Source organism: Bos indicus x Bos taurus, chromosome 7 (genome assembly GCF_003369695.1).
Source record: "Bos indicus x Bos taurus breed Angus x Brahman F1 hybrid chromosome 7, Bos_hybrid_MaternalHap_v2.0, whole genome shotgun sequence".
Taxonomy (NCBI): Eukaryota; Metazoa; Chordata; class Mammalia; order Artiodactyla; family Bovidae; genus Bos; species Bos indicus x Bos taurus.
Genome location: NC_040082.1, coordinates 37375242 through 37402342, shown reverse-complemented (window position 1 = coordinate 37402342; position 27101 = coordinate 37375242). Strand labels below are relative to the sequence as shown.

Here is a 27101-nt window from a genome sequence, read left to right as displayed (position 1 = left end):
CAATATATACGTATTTGAATAATATAGAAAAGTCACCCTACGGAAGGACCCACGGTAAAAAATTTTTGTTGTCCTTTTGTTAAGACAAAAACAACTAGAGTGTCTGGTAAGTTTTGGTAGTGGCAGGAGGCGGTTTCGCACCTCGCGGGTTGTGGGATTTTGGGTGTGTGTGTGTCTGTGTGTGTGTTTCCTCATAAATATGCAGAACCAGATTAGGAATTTAAAGGAGAGCAGGTGTGTAGTGCTAGGGGAAAATGAGTGCCTGGGAGTCGACTTCTGGTCTCAGCAAGCGGCGGGGAAAGGAATCTGAACTTTATTTCCAAGGCACAGAGCATCCCCTGCCTGGGGCGAGTTGGGTGCTGGAAGTGGGGGTTGTGTGGCGGAGGTGGGGAGGTGAGGGAAGGAACAGGAATGGTGGGAGCGGGAGTGGAAGGTGGAGGGAGGGAAGAAACCGATGGGAGGAGTGTTGAGCAATGGGTTGGATTTGGGGCCGGGAGTGGAGAGGGTACGTAGCGTGGAGAATAAGGCATGGAAATATATGTGTGTGTGTGTGTGTGTGTGTGTGTGTATTATTTTTTTTTAAGAAGAAAATGATGCCTGGTCTTTTCTAGGGGTCAAGGAGCAAGCTTTTCTTCACTACTCACGAGCGATTTGTCTCCTCCTCCTCCTCACCCTTTGCCCCCTATTCCCAGAGAAGAAAACCTCGGGGTCCAGGTTTCTGGCCGAGTGACTTGCCTGACCCGCCAGTCCAGATTATTTATAGCAGGAAGGGCGGGGGCCGGGAGGGGGGCGCGAGGGGAGTAGAAAGCGCAGTCTCTCCAGGTTTCTCTCTGCTTCTGCACTGGGAAATCATTAGCAGGGAGGGTGGGATTTGGAGGAGGGGGGATAATGGGACGTGGGGACTTAGGGATGCTAGGGGGACAAGGGACTTCGACCGCGATCGGGTGCAGAAAGCGCCGGCGGGCCGCCCACGCCCCCTCAGAGCACGCGCACTGGCGCGCACACGTGTGGCAGCCGGCCCGCCCGCCGCGCGCCCCTCCTTACCTCGCTGGCCTGCGCTCGTCGCCCACTCCCGCCGCGCGGCGCTGGTGCCCCCCCACCCCGGACCCTCCACCTTAGGCCCCTTGGGCACGGCCAGGGAAGGAGGGTGGTGAGGACCGACACCCGGCGGCGCCTCGGGACCTGAAATACCCGAGCGGTGCCCAGAAGGCAGGCAAAATGAGGCAGGGGCCGGGCGGGTCGCCCGGGGCTGCGCACCTCCCGCGGGCTTCACGCCACCTCTTCCTCGCTTCCCTGCTCGGGGCCAGGAGGGGCTAGCACACCCCGGGGCTGACTCTTCCCTCCTGCCGGCGGCTTGACCCGGCTCTCCGCGGCCGCCGGGACACAGAGGCAGCAGCGAGCGAGCTCGGGGGCTCGAGAGGGAGGGAGATACACTGAAGAAATCTTTCTTCCGCTGGAGAGAAAGAGACGCCCCGCAGGCGCCGGGAGACGCTACTAGGCTCCGGCAGCGGGGCCGTCTGAAGGCGCCCCGGGACGGACTCTCCGGGTTCTCCGAGGTTTATTGGTAGTTGAGGGGCTGGGAGGGGAGGGCAGGGACTCCTGCTACCCTCCCACCACCCCTCCTTTGTGAAGAACGAGAAAAGTCGGAGCTCGAACCTGTGTTCCGAACCCCAAAGCGGGAACTTGTAACTCCTCCACCTAATCAGCTTAGCCAGTAACTGAGCGCCTACTGTGTGCCAGGAGTGCTTCACTTAGTTCATTCTTGCACGCCCAGGTGCATTAGGTAGCACCCCACTCTCCCCACATCATGGATTTAGAAGCTGGTGGGCTCAAGCTAAGAAACTTGCCCAAGGTCACCCAGGTGGCCCGAGGTGAAACCAAAACTGGACTCGAAAGCCCTAACCATTAGACCAGACCGTCTTGACTCTCACGTCACGACCTTGCGGGCTGCGGGCTCCTCTTGCGGCGCAGCTCCCGCGCCCGCCGAGCCCCCGGCGGCCTCCGGAGGTGCGGGCAAGCACACCACACCAGGCCGACCCCCACCCCGCTTCGGCTGAGAGGAGGGGGCGCCGGCCGCCGCACAGGGTCTCTTCAAGGCCCGGGTCCCAGCGGCACTCTTGACCTATTTTACGTCTTGACAGTCTTCCTCCTCCCCAGCCTAGGTCAGGGGTTATCCTGGGACTGCCGGGGAATGACTCCAGGGGAAGTGTGGAGGCGGGAGGGCTGCGAGGTGAAGTGGGAATCCGACAGTTCCGCGGGGACAGAAGGCGGGCGGCACGGGGCGGGGGGAGCATGTGCCCTCACCCGCCACATGGAGTTTCTGCATTTGAGACCGTGAAACAGCCCCTTAAACACAGCAGCTTCACAGAGCTACAGCCTGGCGGGCTACCCGGCTCCTAGGAGTCCCTCCAGAGACACAGCATGAGAGAGAGAGATAGACACAGAGGAAATGAATCTATAAGTCTCCTATCTGTAATTACTTGGGTAGACAGTTACAGGAATCAAAATACAGACCAATGGCCCGGGAAAACTGCCGATTTCTCTCTATCCTTTGTCTTACAGAGACAACGGGAATGTTTTACATAGGCTCACTCTTTTGAAGGGGGACGGGGAATAGTTTAAATGATTATTAATAACATTATACCAGAGGATTCCCAAAACAGTTTGACATCATCAGCTGGTGAAGCCCTAGAAAGCTTTTCCTCCTCTTGAAAACACCTTGAAACAGGATTTTCCTTCTGACCATTAGGTATCCATATTGCGTTTGCTGCACTACCATCTCATCTTTATTTAGGCTCAGTTCAATTTCAGTTGAAAGAACAAACAGAACAAAATAAGGAATACTTCCATTCGGCTTCCAATAATAATAATAATGGTCTAGTGAAACGTTAAACAGTATTTATTGAAGACCTAATATGTACAGAAAATCAAGGGAAAGGAGGGCAAATAATTAAAAGAAAATTGCATCTCAGCAAGTAAGACAATAGCACAGACTTTTGGGCTCAAATCCCAGTTCAAATACTTAGTGTCTTTGGGGTTTGGACAGGTCACTTAACCTTTCTAAATCTTAGTTTCCTCTTCTGTAAAAATTAAAATAAATGCAATGCTTTCTTTGTTGTAGAATGGTATAAATATATGTGTAGCATTTGGTACATGATTAATAAATATTAGGAATTTTTAATGAATAAGGCATAATGAATGGGAAGGAAAGCAAACAAGGTTTAATGGCATTAGTCTATAAAGACCGAGTGGACGTAAATTTAGTGTAATTCTCCTGGGAAAGCATAGATTAGTTTAAGAGAGGATCAGATATTTCAAGGGAATTATCAAAAAGATAAGGATAAGAGGAAAATATATTCAAGACCCAAGCAGTAATCAAAAGGAGAAAAGACAAAGTCATAGTCATTTTCCTTTTGTGGTACCATCTCAGTGTTATTTCTTAATAAGAACTGTAACTAATGCAAACAGGCATTCTTACTGGTTACAAAATCCAAGATCAATTTATATCTAAAGTGGGTCTCTATTTTATAGCAGAATCAGCACTAGGACATCTCTCTGGAAGATTTGGCTGATAACACTGCCTAGGAATGTGAAAATTGGAACAATAATGTGCAAGGGAAGGCACTACTGGATTCTGGAAATGGGTCAGTTGCTGGAGAGCATCCTCCATGATCCCAAATGGATAAAGGGAAGGCGATGTGTAAGTACTCTGAAGAGATCATGATTCAGAATCATCTCTTGAGTATGAAGCATATAAATGCCAAGTGATAACAGTCACTAATCATCTGGTATTTATCTTTGCTATAATATTTATTCATTTGTTCAGTAAATATGTATTGGATATTTGTGGTGATTGCTCATTTGTGTCTGACTCTTTGCAAACCCATGGGCTGTAGCCCACCAGGCTCCTCTGTCCATGAGAATCTCCAGGCAAGAATCCTAGAGTGGGTTGCTAGTCCCTTCTTCAGGGGATCTTCCTGACCCAGGGATCAAACCTGGGTCTCTGTATTGCAGGCAGATTCTTTACCATCTGAGCCATCAGGGAAACATAACTGCACCCAACTTGTGATCCAAACCCATGACGCTGGGATTAAGAGTTCCATGCTCTCCTCACTGAGCATTTACTCTCTGTCAAACATTATTTGATAAGCACTGGGGGATAAAGTGTTGAAAAGGCAGCCATTGTCCTTAACCTTTTGGAGCTTTTGAGTGTGGAGAGAGGAGAATAGAATAACACATGTAGAAGGTATTGTGAAGAAGATAGGACATCAGGAATCCATAATTAGTGCAAATAACTCAGCTTGAGGGTTTGGGTGAAACTTGCCTGCTGAAGTGATATTTTAACGTGAGATTTGAAAGATGAGTTAGCCTGATGAAGAGTTAGGGAAAGAACATTCTAGGAAGAAGATATAGTGTGTGAAAATATCCAGGGCCAAGAGAGGATGGAAGGAAGAACAAAGACTAGGGTACAAGGGTGGTGGGAAGCTGGGCCAAAGCAATTTGGTTCCATTAATCAGTTGAAATAGAGGAATGACAGTTAAAGAATCTGCCTGCAATGCAGGAGACTAGGGTTCGATCCCTGGGTTGGGACGATCCCCTGGAGGAGAGCATGGCAATCCACCCCAGTATTCTTGTCTAGAGAAAACCCATGGACAGAAGAGCCTGGTGGGCTACAGTCCATGAGGTCTGAAAGAGTTGGACATGACTGAGCAACTGAGCACAGGCCAGAGGAGTGACAAGATGAGTTTTAATCACACTGGAGGAAGGTGTTGATGGCTATAGGGGATCTCTTATTGCAAGAATCCAGGTGAGAGGTGATGTTGGACTGAATTAGGATAGTGACAGTGAAGCTGGAGAAGAAGTGGCTAGAGTTGTGTGGGAGAAATGGTTAACTTTGTGATGCATGGGCTATGGGGAAAGAGGGAGAGGGGTTCAAGAATGACTCATACATTCTGGTTTGAGCAACTCATTGGTGGCGGTAGAAGAAAGTTGAATCATACATTCAGTTTGAGTCATGATGAATATAAAGTCCCAACTAGCCAGCTGAGGTGCACTGGACATTTTGTTACATGGACGCTGAGCACTGAAGTGGAGCCAATACAAACTTTCTGTGTTGCAAACTGACACTTTACTTCCCTTTCTGTCTGAATTTTTCTTTTTAGGACATATTACTATCTAGCATATTTTATTTTGCCTATTGTAATTCTGTCTTCCTACATGAAATGAAAGTTCAGAAAAACAGAATTATGCCTGCTTTCCTAAGTACTAGGATCCTGGTGGACTACAGTTCATGGGATCACAAAGAGTCAGACAATACTGAGTGAATAACACTTGGCCCAGGGCTGTAGAAGAAACCTAATACATATGTTCTAATGAATAAGTCATTATTTGATGATCCTGCAAGATCATCCTCCCACTTAAATCATGAGAGTTTATGACAACTTATACAAGGAAGATATATAGAGTAAGAAAGGAATCTTCTGGAAATCGACAATTTACAGCCTTCCAGAAGGGTGAAAATAGAAATGCCCGCCCCCCCAAAGGCAAGAGGAAAACCACAGTGATATGATCAAAGCCAAGGAAGGAGAATCTTCTGATAAAGAAGAACTAGTCAACTGTATTGAATCCTTAAGAGGTTTTAAAGTTTCTGCATAGATTACATGCTTGTGGTATACAAGATGAGCCAGTATTTCCCTCTGCCACCCTGATTTCTTCCTCAGTCTTGCATAGTTCAGTTGGGGGGAGGCAGAGGTGATATTCCACACCATAGCCTTTTATCCTGTGCAAAATACATATACGATATGTACCCAAGTGCCAGAGCACCTTTTCTGACTTGCTGCTGCTGGTGTAGCCTCAGAGATGATGATCATGGATGAGGTTCTCACGGAACCTGGGTACCCGCTTTGCCAGATTGATTAAACATAAGTGTTTATTATTATTTTTTTAAATGAATAATGAATACCTTAGCTTTGAATATTGATTAGCATCTTTTTAAATAGTGTTCCAAAATTTCAGGAATACTGAAAAGTAGGAAGAAAGTAAAAAATATATATTGAAAGAAAATATACATTTATTGCTTTCAGTACCCACTTACTAATTACTACCAGTGTTTCCAAGTCTACAACTTCCTCAACCTACTGCAATTTATAAATAAGAACCATTTTTAAATAACCTCTCCAAGTACAAAGTATCTTATATATGAATGCACCTTTATTTATTTTTATATGCTAAAGAATATTCCTGTGAAGTGAAAGTCACTCAGTTGTATCCAACTCTTTGCAACCCCATGAACTATAGCCCACCAGTCTCCTCTGTCCATGAAATTCTTCAGGCAAGAATACTGGAGTGGGTTGCCATTCTCTTCTTCAGGGGATCTTCCCAACCCAGGGATCGAACCTGAGTCTCCTGCATTGCAGGCTGATTCTTTACCATCTGAGCCACCAGGAAAGCCCAAAGAATATTTGTAGATTTTATCAAATATTTTTCCCTTACATTAGTCAGAAATAACTTTCTGTATTTGTCTGGCAAACCTTGCATCACAGACACCAGAAAGGTATCTCATATATTACCATAAATTCCAAGTTATAGGCTTACAGTTTAATGAGGGTTTGCTCTGCAGAATTTCTACGCCCACTGAGCCCTATTTGTTTCTCCTTCAGCAAGTAGCACTAACATTAAACCTGAGTGTCTAAAAAAGTTTTAACCAGAGTAAGACTTATGACATATAGATCAATTTAAATTACTTAACTAAAATATAATATGTAGTAATAATAATAAAATTGGTCTGTCAGATGCTGTTCGAAATGCTCTCTATATAGTAATATATTTAATCTTTACAATGTGTCTATAAAATATTAATAATTATTACTCCCATTTTACCTATAAGGAAACAGAAGCAGAGATTAAATATCTGTATAAGAAATATATCTGCACCCAGAGCCCCTGCCCCTGCGGCAGTCCACTGCTCACCCATTCCTCTGTAGGAGACACTTACACACAGTTCTGTCCCTGTCTCTGTGGGGTCTCTGGGTCCTAAAGAAAGGCAGTGCCAAAGAATGTTCAAACTACTGCACAATTGCACTCATCTCACATGCTAGCAAAGTAATGCTCAAAATTCTCCAAGCCAGGATTCAACAGTACATGAACTGTGAAATTCCAGATGTTCAAGCTGGATTTAGAAAAGGCAGAGGAACCAGAGATCAAATTGCCAACATCCGTTGGATCATCGAAAAAACAAGAGAGTTTCAGAAAACCATCTACTTCTGCTTTATTGACTAGGCCAAAGCCTTTGACTGTGTGGATCACAATAAACTGTGGAAAATTCTGAAAGAGATGGCAATACCAGACCACCTGACCTGCCTCTTGAGAAACCTGTATGCAGGTCAGGAAGCAACAGTTAGAACTGGACATGGAACAACAGACTGGTTCCAAATCGGAAAAGGAGTACATCAAGGCTGTATATTGTCACCCTGCTTATTTAACTTATATGCAGAGTACATCATGAGAAATGCTGGACTGGAAGAAGCACAAGCTGGAATCAAGATTGCCGGGAGAAATATCAGTAACCTCAGATATGCAGATGACACCACACTTACGGCAGAAAGTGAAGAAGAACTAAAGAGCCTCTTGATGAAAGTGAAAGAGGAGAGTGAAAAAGTTGACTTAAAACTCAGCATTCAGAAAACTAAGGTTATAGCATCTGGTCCCATCACTTCATGGCAAATATATGGGGAGACAGTAGAAACAGTGACAGACTTTATTTTCTCAGGCTCCAAAATCACTGCAGATGGTGACTGCAGCCATGAAATTAAAAGACGCTTGCTCCTTGGAAGAAAAGTTATGACCAACCTAGACAGCATATTAGAAAGCAGAGACATTACTTTGCCAACAAAGGTCCGTCTAGTCAAGGCTATGGTTTTTCCAGTAGTCGTGTATGGATGTGAGAGTTGGACTATAAAGAAAACTGAGCACTGAAGAATTGATGCTTTTGAACTGTAGTGTTGGAGAAGACTTTTGAGAGTCCCTTGGACAGCAAGCAGATCCAACCAGTCCATCCTAAAGGAAATCAGTCCTGAATATTCACTGGAAGGACTCATGCTGAAGCTGAAACTCTAATACTTTGGCTACCTAATGAGAAACCTGACTCATTGGGAAAGACCCTGAAGTTGGGAAAGACTGAAGGCGGAAGGAAAAGGGGACGACAGAGGATGAGATGGTTGGATGGCATCACCAACTCAATGGACACGAGTTTGAGTAAACTCTGGGATTTAGTGATAGAAAGGGAGGCCTGGCATGCTGCAGTCCATGGGGTTGCAAAGAGTTGGACACGACTGAGCAACTGAACTGAACTGAAGATTGCATTTTATAAGAAAACGTTAATGGACTCAGGCTCTTCCTGATACCTGTGTGACTTTATATATAAAACTCCCACAGATTTGTTTACAGTTCTCAGCTTCTCTCACCCATTGCGTTAATATAACAGAAGTAAAATCTTAGCTCAGACAGAGGGTCTCCGTACCTAATGGAGATTTGATTTAACAATCAAATGAGCAATGGAAATTTTGAGAGCTGGAGTTACCAGACACCTTTTGAAGGAAAATACTTTTTAGCATCACCTCAAATGAATCGATCTTCAGGATCAATTCTGTGCAAAATGAAATTACTGATGCTCCAAATGGAGGTGAAATTGTTAGATGAGGAAATTACCTGAGCTCTGACACCATGGGGATTCTAATTATATTCATGCACAGTCTCAGAAGCAATAGAACACCACACCCCTTATACTAGAAAAGGCTAGAGTGGGAGAGAAGTCCTTCTTACCAACTGCTTCTCCAGACCTGCAGGGGAGGAGAGGTGAGCTTATCAACATAAATAAATGAGTAAAACTGATGTATAAGCAGTGACATTGACAGTCCTAAGGAGTAATTTCTCCATGTCTCTCTCATCAGGTTGGTTTTTAGCGATGGTCAGTGAGAGATGGCCAAAGATAGGTGTAAATTCAGTGTCCAAAATGGAGTTTTCCATAATGTGGGTCACACAATCTGAGGCCTCTCCTGATGCTTTTCTTCCAGGATTGTTTTTCTAGTAGATCCCTGAGTTAGAAAGCCTAGGGTTTACAAGCCTTCTGAGGGCCTATAAAAATTTTTGGAATTCTGAAAAAAGTGCATATTGGATCCAAATTTTAAAAAGTAAACTGCAATGTAGAAATTAAATGTTTAATTAAATGTCTATAAAAATTTAATACTATTCTAATTATACAGATTTAAATTTCATACGGGAAAGGTGCATTTTAATGTGCTTTATATTAATATTATGTGTCGAGGGCCTCCTAAAGTTAAAGGCCTTGGACATATGAAGGTCTTAAAAAGCTCCAGCTGTCTCCAGCCTCAGGCAGAATTACTCTCCCTACTACTATGCAGGTAATGTCAAGTGTGTGTGCATGACTGCTAAGTCAGTTAGTCGTGTCTGACTCTTTGTGACCCTATGGACAGTAGCCAGCAGGCTTCCCTGACCATGGGATTCTCCAGGCAAGAATACTGAAGTGGGTTACCATGCCCTCCTCCAGGGAATCTTCCCGATTCAGGGATCGACCTGCGACTCCTGCATTGCAGACGAGTTCTTTACCACTGAGCCAAAAGTGTAGTGTCTTGCTTGTTTGTTTCTATTTTGGTTTTGATTTTGTTTTTGCCTTTAAGTCCCCTTTGGAAACATCTCCATTTGCTAATTCTACAAGGAACTTTCACTCTTGTGTTTAATTATTCCCCAGGCTCAGTGCATTTACCTAACTTTTATAAACCACTCAGTAATTGATAAATTATAATTGCAGTTCTTATTGATAGCTAATACTGAGTGCTTGCTCCCTAACTGGCTCACTTTCTGATAACACCAATGATTACTCATTTAATTCTTTGTAGTAGATTTATTATTGAGCAGTATATTATTCAGTGACCTTGCGGTTGAAAGTGACAATAACTGAATTCAAAGTAGCTACAGGAAGTGCCCATTAAAAAACTGGAAACAGAACTGCCTTATGACCCAGCAATCCCACTGCTGGGCATACACACTGAGGAAACCAGAATTGAAAGAAACACGTGTACCCCAATGTTCATCGCAGCACTGTTTATAATAGCCAGGACAAGGAAGCAACCTAGATGTCCATCAGCAGATGAATGGATAAGAAAGCTGTGGTACATATACACAATGGAGTATTACTCAGCCATTAAAAACAATACATTTGAATCAGTTCTAATGAGGTGGATGAAACTGGAGCCTATTATACAGAGTGAAGTAAGCCAGAAAGAAAAACACCAATACAGTAAATGAAACTTAAGGGTGTTCAGCTTTAGCTACAGGTGGATTCAGAGGCTTAAACTACTTCATCTACTGATTCTGTTTTATGAAAGTTGGCTTCATTCTCAGACAGGCTATCTTCCAAAGGGCTTCCCTTGTGGCTTAGCTGGTAAAGAATCTGCCTGCAATGCAGGACAACCTGGGTCTTCCAAAGATGACGATGGGCTGCTCTGGTTTAGCAGCCCTGAGAGTATTAGCAATTTACTCCCTCCACTAAAGTTAGATGGTAGGAGTCAGTGGAGGCTGGGGGACTTGATCACAGTTCTACCTTCAATCTGTCACTTGCTCTGATGGGTGGGCCTGTGTTCACGCCTGGTCCTGAAGCTGGGGTGGTAGTGTAGTGTAGTGTCAGTCACTCAGTCATGTCCAGCCTTTGAGACTCCATGGGCTGTAGCCTGCCAGGCTCCTCTGTCCCTGGAATTCTTCAGGCAAGAATACTGGAATGGGTAGCCATTCCCTTCTCCAGGGGATCTTCCCAATCCAGGGATCCAACCCGAGTTTCCTGCATTTCCTGTGTTCTTTAACCATCTGAGACACCAGAGAAGCCCAAAGCTTGGGTATACCATATCCAAACCTTGTGGACTGGGGATGGTTCAGGAATAATTATCCAAGGAAAGACGAGGCATGGATGCTGAACAGATAAAAGTCACAGATGTCTACTAAATGTAGGATAGGTGTTACTATGACCATATCTTTTTGATAAATAAATAGTTCCATAGGGACTTGGATCTGACTAGAAGAGGGACCCAGACTCACCATATCTGTCTTACATGAATGTCCTTGCAGCTAGCTGATAAGACTGAATGAATGCATACATCAGTCTAGGACATCTGATTTCTCAGATCTGTGTCAAGATGGATGGATGAATGATTGCTACTCACATTTCAGCAACTCACATAGTCATCAATGAAACAGTCATCCTCACAATTATTTTAAAATAGTCATAAATACAAGAATCAATGGAAAAATTGAACAAAATTATAGATAAGAATGACTAGAGATAGAAGATTCTTAGTAACTGAAAATTTGGGTAACTGAGACCTATTGTTAAAAATATTGTATGTCAATATCAAATAATTGCATTTGTTCCACGTATACACAGTGAAACCTATCTGTATTAGTTAAGTCAACTTTTGAAAGAGTGAATTCCACAGCAAACTTCTTTGTTATTTAAGCATTTAAATAAAATAATTCCTATCAGATCAGATCAGATCAGATCAGTTGCTCAGTCGTGTCTGACTCTTTGCGACCCCATGAATCACAGCACGCCAGATCTCCCTGTCCATCATCAACTCCCGGAGTTCACTCAGACTCAGGTCCATCGAGTCAGTGATGCCATCCAGCCATCTCATCCTCTGTCGTCCCCTTCTCCTTTTGCCCCCAATCCCTCCCAGCATCAGAGTCTTTTCCAATGAGTCAACTCTTCACATGAGGTGGCCAAAGTACTGGAGTTTCAGCTTTAACATCATTCCTTCCAAAGAAATCCCAAGGCTGATCTTCAGAATGGACTGGTTGGATCTCCTTGCAGTCCAAGGCACTCTCAAGAGTCTTCTCCAACACCACAGTTCAAAAGCATCAATTCTTTGGTGCTCAGCCTTCTTCACAGTCCAACTCTCACATCCATACATGATCACAGGAAAAACCATAGCCTTGACTAGACGAACCTTTGTTGGCAAAGTAATGTCTCTGCTTTTCAATATGCTGTCGAGGTTGGTCATAACTTTCCTTCCAAGGAGTAAGAGTCTTTTAATTTCATGGCTGCAATCACCATCTGCAGTGATTTTGGAGCCCCCAAAAATAGTCTGACACTGTTTCCACTGTTTCCCCATCTATTTCCCATGAAGTGATGGGACCAGATGCCGTGATCTTCGTTTTCTGAATGTTGAGATTTAAGCCAACTTTTTCACTCTTCACTTTCACTTTCATCAAGAGGCTTTTTAGTTCTTCTTCACTTTCTGCCATAAGGGTGGTGTCATCTGCATATCTGAGGTTACTCATATTTCTCCCGGCAATCTTGATTCCAGCTTGTGCTTCTTCCAGCCAGCGTTTCTCATGATGAACTCTGCATATAAGTTAAATAAACAGGGTGACAATATACAGCCTTGATGTACTCCTTTTCCTATTTGGAACCAGTCTGTTGTTCCATGTCCAGTTCTAACTGTTGCTTCCTGACCTGCATACAGGTTTCTCAAGAGGCAGGTCAGGTGGTCTGGTATTGCCATCTCTTTCAGAATTTTCCACAGTTTATTGTGATCCACACAGTCAAAGGCTTAGGCATAGTCAATAAAGCAGAAATAGATGCTTTTCTGGAATTCTCTTGCTTTTTTGATGATCCAGCGGATGTTGCAATTTGATCTCTGGTTCCTCTGCCTTTTCTAAAACCAGCTTGAACATCAGGAAGTTCACGGTTCACATATTGCTGAAGCCTGGCTTGGAGAATTTTGAACATTACTTTACTAGCATGTGAGATGAGTGCAATTGTGCGGTAGTTTGAGCATTCTTTGGCATTGCCTTTCTTTGGGATTGGAATGAAAACTGACCTTTTCCAGTCCTGTGGCCACTGCTGAGTTTTCCAAATTTGCTGGCATAATGAGTGCAGCACTTTCACAGCATCATCTTTCAGGATTTGGAATAGCTCAACTGGAATTCTATCACCTCCACTAGCTTTGTTCGTAGTGATGCTTTCTAAGGCCCACTTGACTTCACATTCCAGGATGTCTGGCTCTAGGTCAGTGATCACACCATCATGATTATAATTCCTATACTTATAGTCATAGGATATTTCCTTCCTCATTAGTGTTAACACGTGTGTGTGTGTGTGTGTGTGTTATTTACTCAGTTGTGTCTGACTCTTTGTGACCCCTGGACTATAGCCTGCCAGGCCACTCAGTCCATGGAATTCTCTAGGCAAGAATATTGGAGTGGGTTGCCATTCTCCAGGGAATCTTCCCAACCCAAGGATGGAACCTGGATCTCCCACCTTGCAGGCAGATTCTTTACCATCTGAGCTACCAGGGAAGCCCAGTGTTAACACATAATTTTTCTTAAATATTAAACAAGGGTTAATTTTAATTATTAACTATGACATAAGTCATCGCTGATACTAAATGACCTTTCCTGATACTTATAGTCCAACCTTTCTACACCTCACTTAATTTTCACAAAATACTATGAGGTAAGTTCTAATATTATCCCCATTTCACAATATTCTGAAAGTGTCACATTGTGATTAAGAAAAGCTTCTCTTCAGAAAAAGAGGAATGGAGAAAAACTAGTCAAAGTCTATCAGAGTGAAGATTTTCTTTAATTGGAAACTTAAAGAGTAGGTGATAATAACCACTGTTTCCTTCCATTTGTTTTAGCATAATTCTTCCGTAATAGAAACTGCATGAATCATGTTTTGTTCCTATTTCCTGAGAAGATGAATTTAGTTTTAGGTTCAAATAAATGATTAAGAGCTGTGAGTGAAAGTGTTCCTACCGAGGGCTACGTACGGCATGTATTAGTCTAGAGCGTAGCCATCTAGCCATTGTCTGTAAAATAAAGAAAGACACTTTCAGGCCAGAAAGTCCAACAACCAGTAGCTACCACTATTTACTATTTAAAATGTAACTTAACAGGAGTTTAGACTTAAATCCCTTTGTTTTGGGGGGCCAACGATGTATCAAAACAAGAAGCAAAGAGTACTTTGGAAATCTGGTATGCTCCAGTCATATACTTTATCTAGAAGTTGGCATGTAGATCCTTGATAGTTAAGAGATGATTTTGAATGTTATATAGATACGAAAATCTCAGTTTGATACTAAGATGCCATCGGCATTCTTCTATGACTTGTTACTTACCCATTTTAATTGAAAGGAGTGAGTCTTTAAGATGCAGACCATTCAGATACTCTTTGATTGTTTTAATTGGGGGTACAGTTGCTTTACAATGTTGTGTTAGTTTCTGTACAGCAAAGTGAATCAACCATAGGTATACATATATCCCCCTTTTTTTTTGGATTTCCTGCCCATTTAGGTCACCGCAGAGCATTGAGTAGAGTTCCTTGTACTATACAGAAGGTTCTCATTAGTTACCTATTAATATTTTATACATATTAGTGTGTATATGTCAATCCCTATCTCCCAGTTCATAACACCCACCCCTTTTCCCCCTTTAGTGTCCATATGTTTGTGCTCTGTGTCTGTATATTGATTTTGGCCTTGTAAACAGGTTCGTCTGTACCATCTTGCTAGATTCCATATAGGTGTGTTAATATATGATACTTGTTTTTTTCTCTTTCTGACTTCACTCTGAATAACAGTCTCTAGGTCTATTGGTTTTTATCATTATGACTATATTTCATTTTTGGTCAACAGTACTAGAGTTCCATACAAGGCAGTGAAATTACCTTTATTTAATAAAAAACATTTAAGTTAAAGGTGAGTAAATAAAAGAAAATATCGATAAAATAGCAGAGCAGGTGGTATGTGGATTTGACATAAAAATAATGTAGGCGGTGTGCAAACATTTGGCAATCTTTGACTACACAATTTGGGCAGGAACAATCTGCCAAAGTTCTGTAAGAGAAATTGTCATAGTTTAGATTGATGTGTTACTGCTACTGCTAAGTCACTTCAGTCGTGTCCGACTCTGTGCGACCCCAGAGACAGCAGCCCACCAGGCTCCCCCGTCCCTGGGACTCTCCAGGCAAGAACACTGGAGTGGGTTGCCATTTCCTTCTCCAAAGCATGAAAGTGAAAAGTGAAAGGGAAGTCGCTCAGTCGTGTCCGACTCTTGGGGACCCCATGGACTGCAGCCTACCAGGCTCCACCATCCATGGGATTTTCCGGGCAAGAGTACTAGAGTGGGATGCCATTGCCTTCTCCGAGATTGATGTCAGGGCCTTCTAATTTTAAGGAATCTATGATCATCAGAAATCACTCGTGTAAGTGATCAGCATACAGGAAATGCGAGGTGAACCTGAACATCTTTAGACAGCAGGGTTGTCTTTATGACACAGATGTCAAAATCAAATTTGGCACATCAGTGAGTATACTGAGCATCTATTCACGTAGACATGGGCTCAGTTTTGCAGGGAGGAAAAAGATGAATTAGACAAGGTTTCTCCCCTCAAGGAGCTAAATTGTAGCAGGCGAGGATGAGGAAGCTAGCAAAAATGATTAAGCAGTAGAATATTAATGTCACAAGAAAGGCATAAACTTAGAAGAGCATAATCCAAGGAGATTTCAGGAGAAAGAGATCATGGCTGGTTAGAATTAAAGGGAAAGCCTTTGCTGTCAAGATGCTATTCTAAATAAATCTAGAAGGGTGGGTAAAATATTACTGTAGTTATTAGCAGGCAATTGGGGAGTTTGAGGTAAGTTTCTTCATTCACAAATCAGTGTCTGGCTAAAGAGAGATAACTGGCTGGCAAAGGCAGCCACAACATGGAGAACCTCGATGTCAGAATGAGGATTTCAAATTATGTAGATAGAGGAAGGGTTCCCTGGAATCCAGTCACCCTTTAAATGTTTATCAGCAATGTTATATTTCCCACATCATTTTGAACGAGATCAGCAAACTTTTTTGCAGGCTACTCAATTCTGCAGTAGTAGCATGAAAGCAACCACAGACAAACATAAACAATAAGGGTGAGTCATGGGTTAAGGAGTAATAGAGAACGAAAGGAAAAAATCCTACTGGGAAAATATAGTGAGAGTTTCCCAGGAAAGAAAACAAACAAGCCAACAACCAAGACACTTCACCTATCATGTAAATGGCACTAGTGATTTGAAAGTCTTTTATGTCATTTCTATATTCAAAATGGCTTTCCAGGTGGCTCAGCAGGTAAGGAATCTGCCTGTGATGCAGATTCAATCCCTGGGTGGGGAGGATCCCCAGGAAGAGGGCATGGCAACCCACTCCAGTGTTCTTGCCTAGAGAATTCCATGGACAGAGGAACCTGGTGGGCTACAGACCATAGAGTCTCGAAGAGTCCGACACAGCCTGAGCAACTGAACGTGAGCATGAGCCCTGTAGTCAAAAGGGCAAGAGAGGATTTGGCAAGTATGGCATGGCGTCAGAGATAGTTTTAATCTTAGTGCGAAGCTGAGCTGACTTGGGAAAGAAACGTGATATCCTAGATGCTTTTAAAATTAAAAGAAACCTAAATGGTAAAATGAATGCCTGCCTATTCTTTTTTCCCTCTCAGGAGCTAGGAGTTCGTGGTCTACAAGGAGCTGTTTGAGACAGGAAAGTACAAATGGGACATTAGAGAAGAAAACCATTGAGATCTTATCTTGACTAAAATGTCATTCTACCAGGAGAAAAAGTTGAGTAACAGAAAACGATATAGTGTTTAAAAAGATTAAATTTAAAAGTTAAAAAAAAAAGCAGGTACAGTTAAAATACGTTTTAAAGACAGCAAATCAAATTTGTAGGTTTGGGAAGACTCAGTAATCATTGAGATGTTGAGACAATATAAGATTCATATAAATTTTTATAGATTAAATGAAAAACTTTAAATAAATATCTGGTTTGCAATAGGAATCTCTGGTCTGTAACTTCAAACAAGTTCATTTATTTTCCTGTTATTAAGGTTGTGCGGGAGACATTGCAAATGTTCAGCCCAAATTCCATCAGATCATTTTTGTATTCCAACCCCACACCAAACACACACATATAACATATTTTGAGGGATAAATCTGTGGCTAGTATCTGCATTCAGCCTCTTCATTTTGCTACTCTTGGGCTATAGTGGCAGCCATTGGCCACTGGTAAATACCTGGAAAATTTGCAGCCTCCCAGGGTGCCAATTAAATCGTCTAGTGGGAAATAAAACAATTCTTATACAACTTACATTCCAGAGCTCCTTTGTGGAGTTAAGTTCAGACTTATCCTCTAAATGGCTTTTGCTTGAAATCTCACCCTTGTTTGGTTTACCCTCCCTTTCCTATCTTATTTCACCTCTGTGCTTACCATTTGCTCATAAATCCTCTCTTGATCTGTTCCTGAAGAATGAACCTAAGACCAGTGAAGCTTTCAGATGCAAAACAGGGGAAATTGTTATTTCTGAAAAATAAGACATCATTGTGTGTTAGTTGCTTAGTCCTGTCCAATTCTTTGAGACACCATGGACTGTATGTAGCCTGCCAGGCTCCTCTGTCCATGGGATTTTCCAGGCAAGAATACTGGAGTGGGTTGCCATTTCCATCTCCAGGGGATTTTTCTGAACCATGGCTCGAACATAGGTCTCCCACATTGTAGGCAGACTCTTTACCATCTGAGCAACTAGGGAATCAGAAGTCTAAGACATCATTATCGGAACTCTAAAGATAAGACTATCATGAGTTATAAACAATATTAGTATTACTGTTTTTTAAGCAATAGCTGTGTGATTGGCTGGTGGCTCAGACGGTAAAAGCATCTGCCTACAATGTGGAAGACCTGAGATCGATCCCTGGGTCAGGAAGATCCCCTGGAGAAGGAAATGGCACCCCACCCCGGTACTCTTGCCTGGAAAATCCCATGGACGGAGGAGCCTGGTAGGCTACAGTCCATGGGGTCACAAAGAGTCGGACACGACTGAGTGACTTCAGTTTCTTTTCTTTTTTCTTTGTGTGATTGGGGCAGCAGGGGAGAGAGTACATGTTACAGGCTTTTCCTATTTCTTAGTTGTCTCAAATGTAAAATGAGGGTGTCTTTAAATTTCCTCTCAGACCTAAAAATTCTAAGACCTAAATCAGGGGTTGGCAAACTGACCAAGTCCAGCCCTGCCTTCTGTTTTTATGAATAAAGTTTTATTGGAACACATCCATGATCATTAGTTTAAATATTGTCTATGCTTACTTTCAGGCTACAACTACAGAATTGAGTAGCCTCTGAAGTAGGTCTCTTTTCATCCTCAACATTTTTTTTAAGTCTGATGAGGAAATTGAGACAAAGGTCAACTCACTTGCCCAGGTTTATAGGGCAAGTAATGGGAGAGCCAAGACTCACATTCAGTCATTCTGCTTGCAGAGTTAGCAATTCTAACTAGAGCACTGAGCTACCCTGATTTGGGAAGGCCACAATGAAAATGAATGTTGAATCCTTCTGATCATAGTGACTATGCTGTGTTTATTTTGTCTTTAGTAGCAGGGTTAACATTAACAGGAACGCATGTGGAAGCATGAATGGAGGAGAGGGAAGGTGTCAGCAGGTTCAACAAAGTTGTTAGGAAATAACACCAAGAATAAAATATGGCCTGCTTATTTTTTCACCATCACATGCAGTCCTAAAATGTAGTTACATGTTCTTTTCCTTTTTTTTCTCTTATGGTGCAAATCACAGACACGTTCACAAACAAATTTACAACTAAGATGCTTGACTTAGTCTTCACATGCCAGCTTCTTGCGTCTCTGGAGCGGAACGAATCATTTTATGCCACTTCTCACTTCTCATCCCCTTCCACTTCCTTTGAGATTGCAGTTCTGCTTAGGCAACATGATGAATGACAATGCCTTGGGTAGACAGTTTTACTTTTGAACAATCCACAATATTACAGTGCATCAGCAGAGTCTGTCTTGGGTTGTTTTTTGTTTGGGAGCCTATTGACATAAATTCTCTCAAAATATATTTGTATATCCTTTTCCAATGAGGTGGCTTTTCATTTGGATGGAACAAGTGCATATACTGATGTAAGCTAAAGGTGAAGAAAACACCCAAAAGAGGAAAAGATAGACATTTTTCAATTTATCTTCCTTAAATGACATACTGGATTTCGATCATGGAGAAGTAGGGGATTGGCTAATATGAATTCCTATTTCTTTAATTTTTTGGTTAAATATTTTGCCACTCACTATTTCACCACTCACTATTTTGACAATTGTAAAATATGAACTTGGTTCAAATACCTGGTTTTGTTCTTTATAGCTTTAATTTAACTCCATTCTTCATGTAGGTAAAGTGGATGATAACATTCCTTATTCTGCCCAGGTCACATCTCCTAACATAACCATTTGTAGTAATGTCTGCATTGTGATGAAATCAGTTTCTCTGTCTCTGTCCCTCTTCGTCTATGTGTGTATGTGTCTTTGTGTGTTTTACATTGCCATTGTTAACCAACTGCCTAAGAACATAATTGTGCTTGCCACTGTGATAAGTACTTAATATGCTTCATTTAAACGTCATATTAGTCTCTGAGGTTGGATTTGACATCTACCATTTTCAGACAGTTGTAAAAGGTTGTAAAAGTTAACGGACTTGCCCAAAGTCACTTGACCAATTAATAATATAATAAAGATTTCAACTCAGGTTAGTCTGCTTCTGTCTTAACCCTATACAAGAACCCAAACAATTAAGATATAGAAATTCTTATATATTAGGGTAAATCAAGATGTAGATTACCTGTGGTGCTCAGACCTTATGACAAATCTAAATCAAAAGGGTGAAGGTAAAGAAATTTTATTACCAAGGTCAAGAACAGATTGATAATTCAATCATCATGATAGATGAATAAGCATTTATTCTGGTTAGAAGCTTCATAGAGATCAGGGATTTGTGGCCAGGAGTCTGATATTCTTAGCATCTAGGCTAAGATGCAACTTAATAGAAAGAAGGTAGAGTATATTGTGGGTAGCAGTGGGAAGCATTTTGGTGCACAACTATAAACTTAGAAAAATGTATATTATAAAGTGGTATTAAAAGCTTATAAAAAAAGTTCTGATAACTTAGGAAAGTTGCAACGTTTGGGTGGTTTTAGAAAATTTATTTAAAGAAAGCAAAGGGACAGAGTATCATGGTTTTGAAAACACCTATTGTTTAAATAGTATCTCCTTGCTTTGAAAAATGTACATCATTCCTCACCACATTTTAATGCTGTGCATGTGGATTCCAGATACATAAACCACTGAATCTGCCTCTGAGACTGGGAAAGGATAAGGGAAGTGAAAGTTGCTCAGTCATGTCCAATTCTTTGTGGTCCATGGAATTCTCCTGTCCAGAATATTGGAGTGGATAGCTGTCCCTTTCTCCAGGGGATCTTCCCAACCCAGGGATTGAACCCAGGTCTCCCACATTGCAAGAAGATTCTTTACTATCTGAGCCACCAGGGAAGTCCCTTCAAAGCAGAGAGGCTGTTTAAAAATATAAATGTTGCCTTCCTAATATTTTACTTTGGGGAGGATTCTCCATGTAGAATATAATGCATTTGGAATTTAAGGATTTGATTTCTCAGCATTGTCTCATTAAGATTTGACCAAGGAGAAAATTGAGTTCAAAGTGAAGAAACAAGCCATGGAAGGTATTAGCATCAGTGATGAACTTCTGTTGACAGTCATTGGTAGATACCTTTTAGGAAAAACTAGTATTTACATCATCAAATTTCCTTTGCTTAAATCTAAAGTACTATTCTAAGAATTTATGCAGATGATGACTTTATATTTCAGCCAGGCTCATTTTTCCCTCTTGGGGCTTAGGCTCTGTTTTTTTTTTTTTTTTATTCTGCATTAGTTTACTTGCAGTGTTTTCCTCAACAATTTGAGGAGCTGCAACAAGTGCCTCTAGTCAAATTCTTTTGCTCCAGGCCTTCCAGGTACTCTGCGTTACAGCCCAGAATTGCTTTTGCAACCTCACCTCAATGACTGTCTCTCCTTCACTCTTTCTATTGACTCTGGCCTTTATACCAAGCAGGCTCCTGCCTCTGAGCTTTGCCCTTGCTGCCCCTCTGCCTGCAAGACTTCCTCCAGATCTTCCCATGATGAGCAGCATGTCCAGGTCTCATCTTTCATAGGACCTACTCAGCATGGCCGTCCCTGTAATTCTACAACTCCAGTCAAGCTCTTTCTATCTTATTACTGCCTTTCATGCCCTTCTCTTCTGGACTATGTTCTATAACTTGTTTATTATCTATTTCCCCCTATTAAAATATAGAATTCATGAGATAGTGTCTGTCTTCTTCGACAGAGAATCCAAAGGATCTGACACATAATAGGTCTAAAGTAAAATGGATATTGAATGAATGGCTAACTTTCAGATTTACCCTTCTCCATGGATCTTTCTTCCTTGACTTAATATTGCTTTTTTCTTCCTCAAATCAGAGATAAAGTTGCACATTTTTGAGATCTATTATGTGAGACACTTTGCATATTTTAATCCTTGAAACTACTCATCGAGGTAACTGTTAATATGCCTATGGAAACTGACAAAGCTAAAAATAATCAGAACCAGAATTTTAAACAAAAGTCAGGTGATTTCAAAGCTGCTGATTTCATTAAGCTATGTGGATGCCCTTTAGTTCTTTTTCTTGCCTGATTGCTCTTGCTAGGACTTAGTCCTGTGTTGCCTAGGAGTGGTGAGAGTAGACACTCTTGTTTCTGATCTTAAAGGAAAAGCTTTCAACCTTTTCCACTGAATGTGATGTTAGCTGTGGGCTTGTCACACGTGGATTAAAATGAGGTCCTATGTGCTCAGTATCCCCCTTTATTACATGCTGTCTCCTATGCTTTTTCATTCCAACCTCTCCCCTACTCCAAATTTTGGGTTTTATCCTGTAACCTTGGTATTGTTAGGAGTTCCTTGAATATTATAACTTTCTTTTACATTCTAATAGCAAGGAATATTAGGAAAGTCACACTGTAAATATATTATTGGTGCTTGTTGAAGTAAACTGACTAAATGAATGGATAGATGATAAAAACCAGAAAAAATCCCATAGAAAATTCTTGAGAGTTCACACTGTTATCAGCACTGAATGGAAGCTATGGTCCAAACAAATATGGAGTCTGAACCATCCTTGTATATATTTTAAGGTGAATTACTGTAAGAGAGTAGTATAATTGTATAGTTTGTATAGTTGTATAGTTTCATAGTATGTATGAAAATTTTCATAGTATATATGAAAATTAACCAATCATTTTTAAATGTATTGAAAAATCTTAAGAAATTGGCTGAAGTAAAATACCATGCCCCCTAGATTAACAGATTATATTCCCAATCCTCTGTCTCAAAATGGACTGGTTACTTTTTGCCTCTAGGGAATTTTCTTGAATTTACATTGATTCTCACTGATTTCATATAAGTAAATGGTTTTTGAAAGACTAGTAGGCCTACATATTGAATTGGGCTTTACTTTTAAGCATCAGTTGAAGACACTGAAGTGAGAAAAATAATTATAGTAGTACCTCTCATCCATAGGTGATCTATTCCAAGACCCCAGTGGATGCCTGAAAGCCATGGATGTACCACACCCTATATATATTATTTTTTCCTATACATATATATCTTTAATAAAGTTTATGTTAAGCACAGTAAGAAATTAACAATAATAACTAATAATAAAATAGAACAACTATAACAATATACTAAAATAAAAGTTATGTGACTGTGGTTTCTCTCTCTCAAAATATCTATTGTACAAATTCAATGCCTTTTCCATAGTAACTAAGTACTTTATCACACACAGTAGCCATAATTTTTATAGTTCAAGGTGTGATAGTATAAAGTTAGCATGTATTTCTTTTTCTTTCTTAACAATTTCATTGGTAGAAGATGTGTTCTTACAAAAGATCTTAGCAATGTCACATACAACTTTTTTCCTTATTTAGAACTTATACATTTTCACTTAAAGGAAGCACTTTACAGCTCTTCTTTGGCAAATCTGAATTGCCAGCAATACTACTCTTGTGCCTTGGAGTCATTATTAAGTAAAATAAGGTGACTTGAACACAAGCACTGCAATAGTGTAATGACCCATCTGATAACCAAAGATGGCTAATGTGTGGGATGTGATGGGCAAAGGGATGATTCACATCCAGGACAGCACAGAGCAGGATGGCATGAGATTTCATCACACTACTCAAATGGTGCACAATTTAAGATTTAGGAATTATTTACTTCTGGAATTTTCCATTTAAAATTTTTGGACAGCAGTTGACCACAGGTAACTGCTGAAGGAGAAGCATTGGATAAGTGGGGACTATTGTATATATAATTTAGATCCTGTAATAAGACTGGGATTTTTAGAAATCAAACCAGTTACTTAAAAACACTCTATGTTCAATGTTTTTACTGAAGACCTACTGAGTGTCAGGTAATTTTAGGCACTAGAAATATGGTGTTAAGCAAGACATTATCCCTTTGTTCAAGGAAGGTACATTTTAGTGGGGAAATCAGCTATTGAATAAATAAGCCATAATAACAAATTGTGATAATGTGTTTTAAAAAAAGAAGGATAATAGTGAGGAGAACTGACAGGAAGAGGAGGTGGTGAGAAGTCACTAAATACCGTGTGAAAAAAAATCCCATGTTCATTGGAATCTGGAGGTATTACACAGGCATGGAATGGTAGAAATGGTGTTGGGGTGGAAAGAGAGGAGAGGAGTAGGAAGAGATGAGGCTAGTGGAGAAAACAGCAAGTGTGATGTACTCCCAATTTGGAGACAGGAAAAAGACTGACTAAGGAGCTCCAGTGTGCTAGAGTACATGAGCAAGTGAGAGAGTAAATGCAGAGAATCGGCCATATGTGGCAGGTAAACCAAGTAAGGTGGAGCTACTGGCAGTGGCTGTTAAAAAGACAGCCACGTCACGTGGATACACAGCCGTCATCATGTGTGTTTTTCAGTGATAGGGCTGATTTAATCAGATGCCTCTGTATTCTTTTACAAAGTCCCATGAGTTCACATATTTCTTCACTTACAAAGCTGTTATTGATTGCCTGCAACATGCGCGGCACCACACTGTACCTAATGGCATTTGGAAATGAGCCATCATGCCAAAACAGACCTGAGCATTGACAAACTGAATCACAGAATACACTATTTTCACATTAAAAAAAATACTTTGTAGCCAGTAGCCTTGGTTCAGGGTGGGAAAGCTGAATGAATATATGAATGATTCTCAGAATCTGAATGGACCAAGCATCAGTTTGTAAGTCTTGCTCCCTTAGGTTGAATCCTGGCTCAAGTGCCTCCTGAGTGTAGGCAAGTGCATTCTTTTCTTTGAGCCTCAGGTTCCTATTTTGTAAACTGGGGATTGGTCTCCCCTGGTGACTCAGAGGTAAGTTATCTGCCTACAATGCAAGAGACAGGCCAGAGATGTGGGTTTGATCCCTGAGTCAGGAAGATACACTGAAGAAGGGAACAGCAACCCACTCCTGTATTCCTGCTTGTAAAATCCCATGGACAGAGGAGCCTGGCAGCTACAGCCCATGCAGTTGCAGAGAGTCAGATATGACTAAGCTATTGAGCACTCACAAACTGGGGCTATGGTAGAAAGCTTACTTGACACATGAGTTATCTAGGAGGGGAACCCCAAACAGAGACTGCAGATGGAACACAGATGGCAGTGTTTGTCATATCTCATGGACCTAATAAATGGCAACCATTATATTTTACTCCACACACTGAGCCAGAAGAATGGTTTCTATTTTATTGTAATTTTCAGTTTGAGGGCAAAAATGGCAACCCACTCCAGTGTTCTTGCCTGGAGAATCCCAGGGACGGCGGAGCCTGGTGGGCTGCCGTCTATGGGATCACACAGAGTCAGACACGACTGAAGCGACTTAGCAGCAGCAGCAGTTGACTCTAGCTGCACCTGGCTGCTTGTTACAATTACTGGAAATAATCATTTGTTTGGTCTGGGGATATGGCTGGGCAGCTGGAGTGTTTAAAGCTCCCCAGGTGATTCTAATGTGCAGTGATGGTTGCAAACCACCGACCTAGAGGCTGCTTCAGGAGGATGACAACACCAAGCTCCACTCTGCATCTTGAACTACCTCAGGTAAGAATTCAAGTAAGTGGTGAAACTGCCAAAGGGCAGGTGAGAGTAGGCACACACTGCAGCGTTGAGAAACCTGAAAGATTCATCTATTGTGTTCCCAAGGCCCTGTTTGCCCTACATTTTCTGTCGTTTTGGTGTTAGTTTCTAACTGGCTCTGAACATTCTTTTATCCCTGGGATTGTAGCCCCAATTGCCTCTTTGCAGAACCAGTGACACCAAAAGCTAAAATTACCTTTTCAGGTTATTAAGAGGAACATCTCTGCATCACAAAACGTTTGTACATTTAATAACATCCTGGCACTCTGAAAAAGCCTATGTATTTCTGAAAGTGTCTGCTGGACTTGGAGGGGTATTTTACAGATGGACAGTTTGAGACTTCAGATCATCATGTTCTTCGACAAATGGTCCTCCTCCTTCCAATGTTGCTAGGAAAATCTTCCTAAGCCACCTCTTTATTATGTCATTCTTCAGTACAAAAACTTCAACTGTCTCCCTATGACTACAGGAAAAATTCCTTAAACATGGCTGTCAAGTCTCTTGACTATCTGGATCAGACACCATTTCTAGACATCTCAAACTTTTTTTCTTGCCCAAAACCTGTATTTTAGCCAAATGGTCTGTTAACTGTACCCTGAACTTCAGTTCAGTCAGTTCAGTTGCTCAGTCGTGTCTGACTCTTTGCGACCCCATGAATCGCAGGACACCAGGCCTCCCTGTCCACCACCAACTCCCGGAGTTCACTCAGACTCACTTCCATTGAGTCGGTGATGCCATCCAGCCATCTCATCCTCTGTCGTCCCCTTCTCCTCCTGCCCCCAATCCGTCCCAGCATCAGAGTTTTTGCCAATGAGTCAACTCTTCGCATGAAGTGGCCAAAGTACTGGAGTTTCAGCTTTAGCATCATTCCTTCCAAAGAAATCCCAGGGCTGATCTCCTTCAGAATGGACTGGTTGGATCTCCTTGCAGTCCAAGGGACTCTCAAGAGTCTTCTCCAACACAACAGTTCAAAAGCATCAATTCTTCGGCTCTCAGCTTTCTTTATAATCCAACTCTCACATCCATACATGACCACTGGAAAAACCATAGCCCTGACTAGACAGACCTTTGTTGGCAAAGTAATGTCTCTGCTTTTCAATATGCTATCTAGGTTGCTCATAACTTTCCTTCCAAGGAGTAACCCTGAACTTACATTATGTTTTTTGCCCTCTATACCAGTGAGAAAATTTTGAATAGAATATGTATACAAGTCATTTGGGAATCTTGTTAAAGATTTAGTATTTATTAGTGAACACATTATTAGTGTTTGTGGGTCTGGGGTGGGATCACAGTGAGGCTCTGCATTTCTAACAAACTCCTGTGTATTGCAGAACTTGCTGATGCTAGAACCACACTTGGGTGGCAAGACTACACACAGAGGCCAGGAAAATCTCAGGTGAACTATGTCCTATTTAGTCCTCTTTGCTTGTCTCATTCCTACTTGTCTTCGATGACTATGTGACAGAGTGACTCAATGAGATCCTAATTTGCTTTATCTCCTCACAGTCCTTTCCCATTCTCCACCCATTTCACAAAGGTAGTATGACCCTTTGTGTCTTCCTGTGGTTTCAGGAGAGATTTCTGTTTCTGGGCTGAAAGAAAGGTGACTTCCAAGACACATCCTAGTCTGGGTTTTGCCTTCTTGAGGCATAAGCTATTGACAAGAATTCTGCTGGGTTTCCTGGGCAGGAGGAGATGGAAGCCCTTTGAGAAGAGCAGCAGTCAGGAGAGTCCCCTGTCTGTGAAGGGGATAGAAGTCTGAGGAAGTCACATGCCTGAGGGTATGGCTGAGTTTTGTATCTAGTGCACTGAAAGTCTAGCAACAGAGCTCTCAGCCTTGCCAGATGCAGGCACCCCAAGTTCAGCATATAAACTAGAGGATCTTAAGCACTGAAGGGGAGAAGCTGCTTCCTGTCCATTTTAAAACAAATTCACAGCCTTGGTACAAATGGCCAGAGGTGGAATAAAAATAACTG

The 27101-nt window shown here is 41.7% G+C and overlaps 1 protein-coding gene and 1 long non-coding RNA gene across 6 annotated transcripts in view; one reads left to right on the top strand and one right to left on the bottom strand.

The window, feature by feature from the left end:
- The window catches only part of GABRB2 (gamma-aminobutyric acid type A receptor beta2 subunit), a 293254-nt gene extending 291812 nt beyond the window's left edge, over positions 1 to 1442 (bottom strand). The window contains exon 1 of one of the 5 annotated variants that reach the window (XM_027545758.1): positions 1045 to 1442. The gene's annotated coding sequence lies outside the window, so the exon portion shown is untranslated. Of the gene's footprint in view, positions 1 to 644; positions 695 to 1044 lie in introns of those variants that run through there. The other 4 variants (XM_027545759.1, XM_027545763.1, XM_027545762.1 and 1 more) reach the window with 4 other exon arrangements.
- Positions 13 to 26530, top strand: LOC113895071. Its single transcript, XR_003511749.1, has 3 exons — positions 13 to 106; positions 3532 to 3700; positions 26457 to 26530. It is a non-coding gene; the product is annotated as an uncharacterized LOC113895071 (long non-coding RNA).
- Positions 26531 to 27101: the final 571 nt, after the last annotated feature.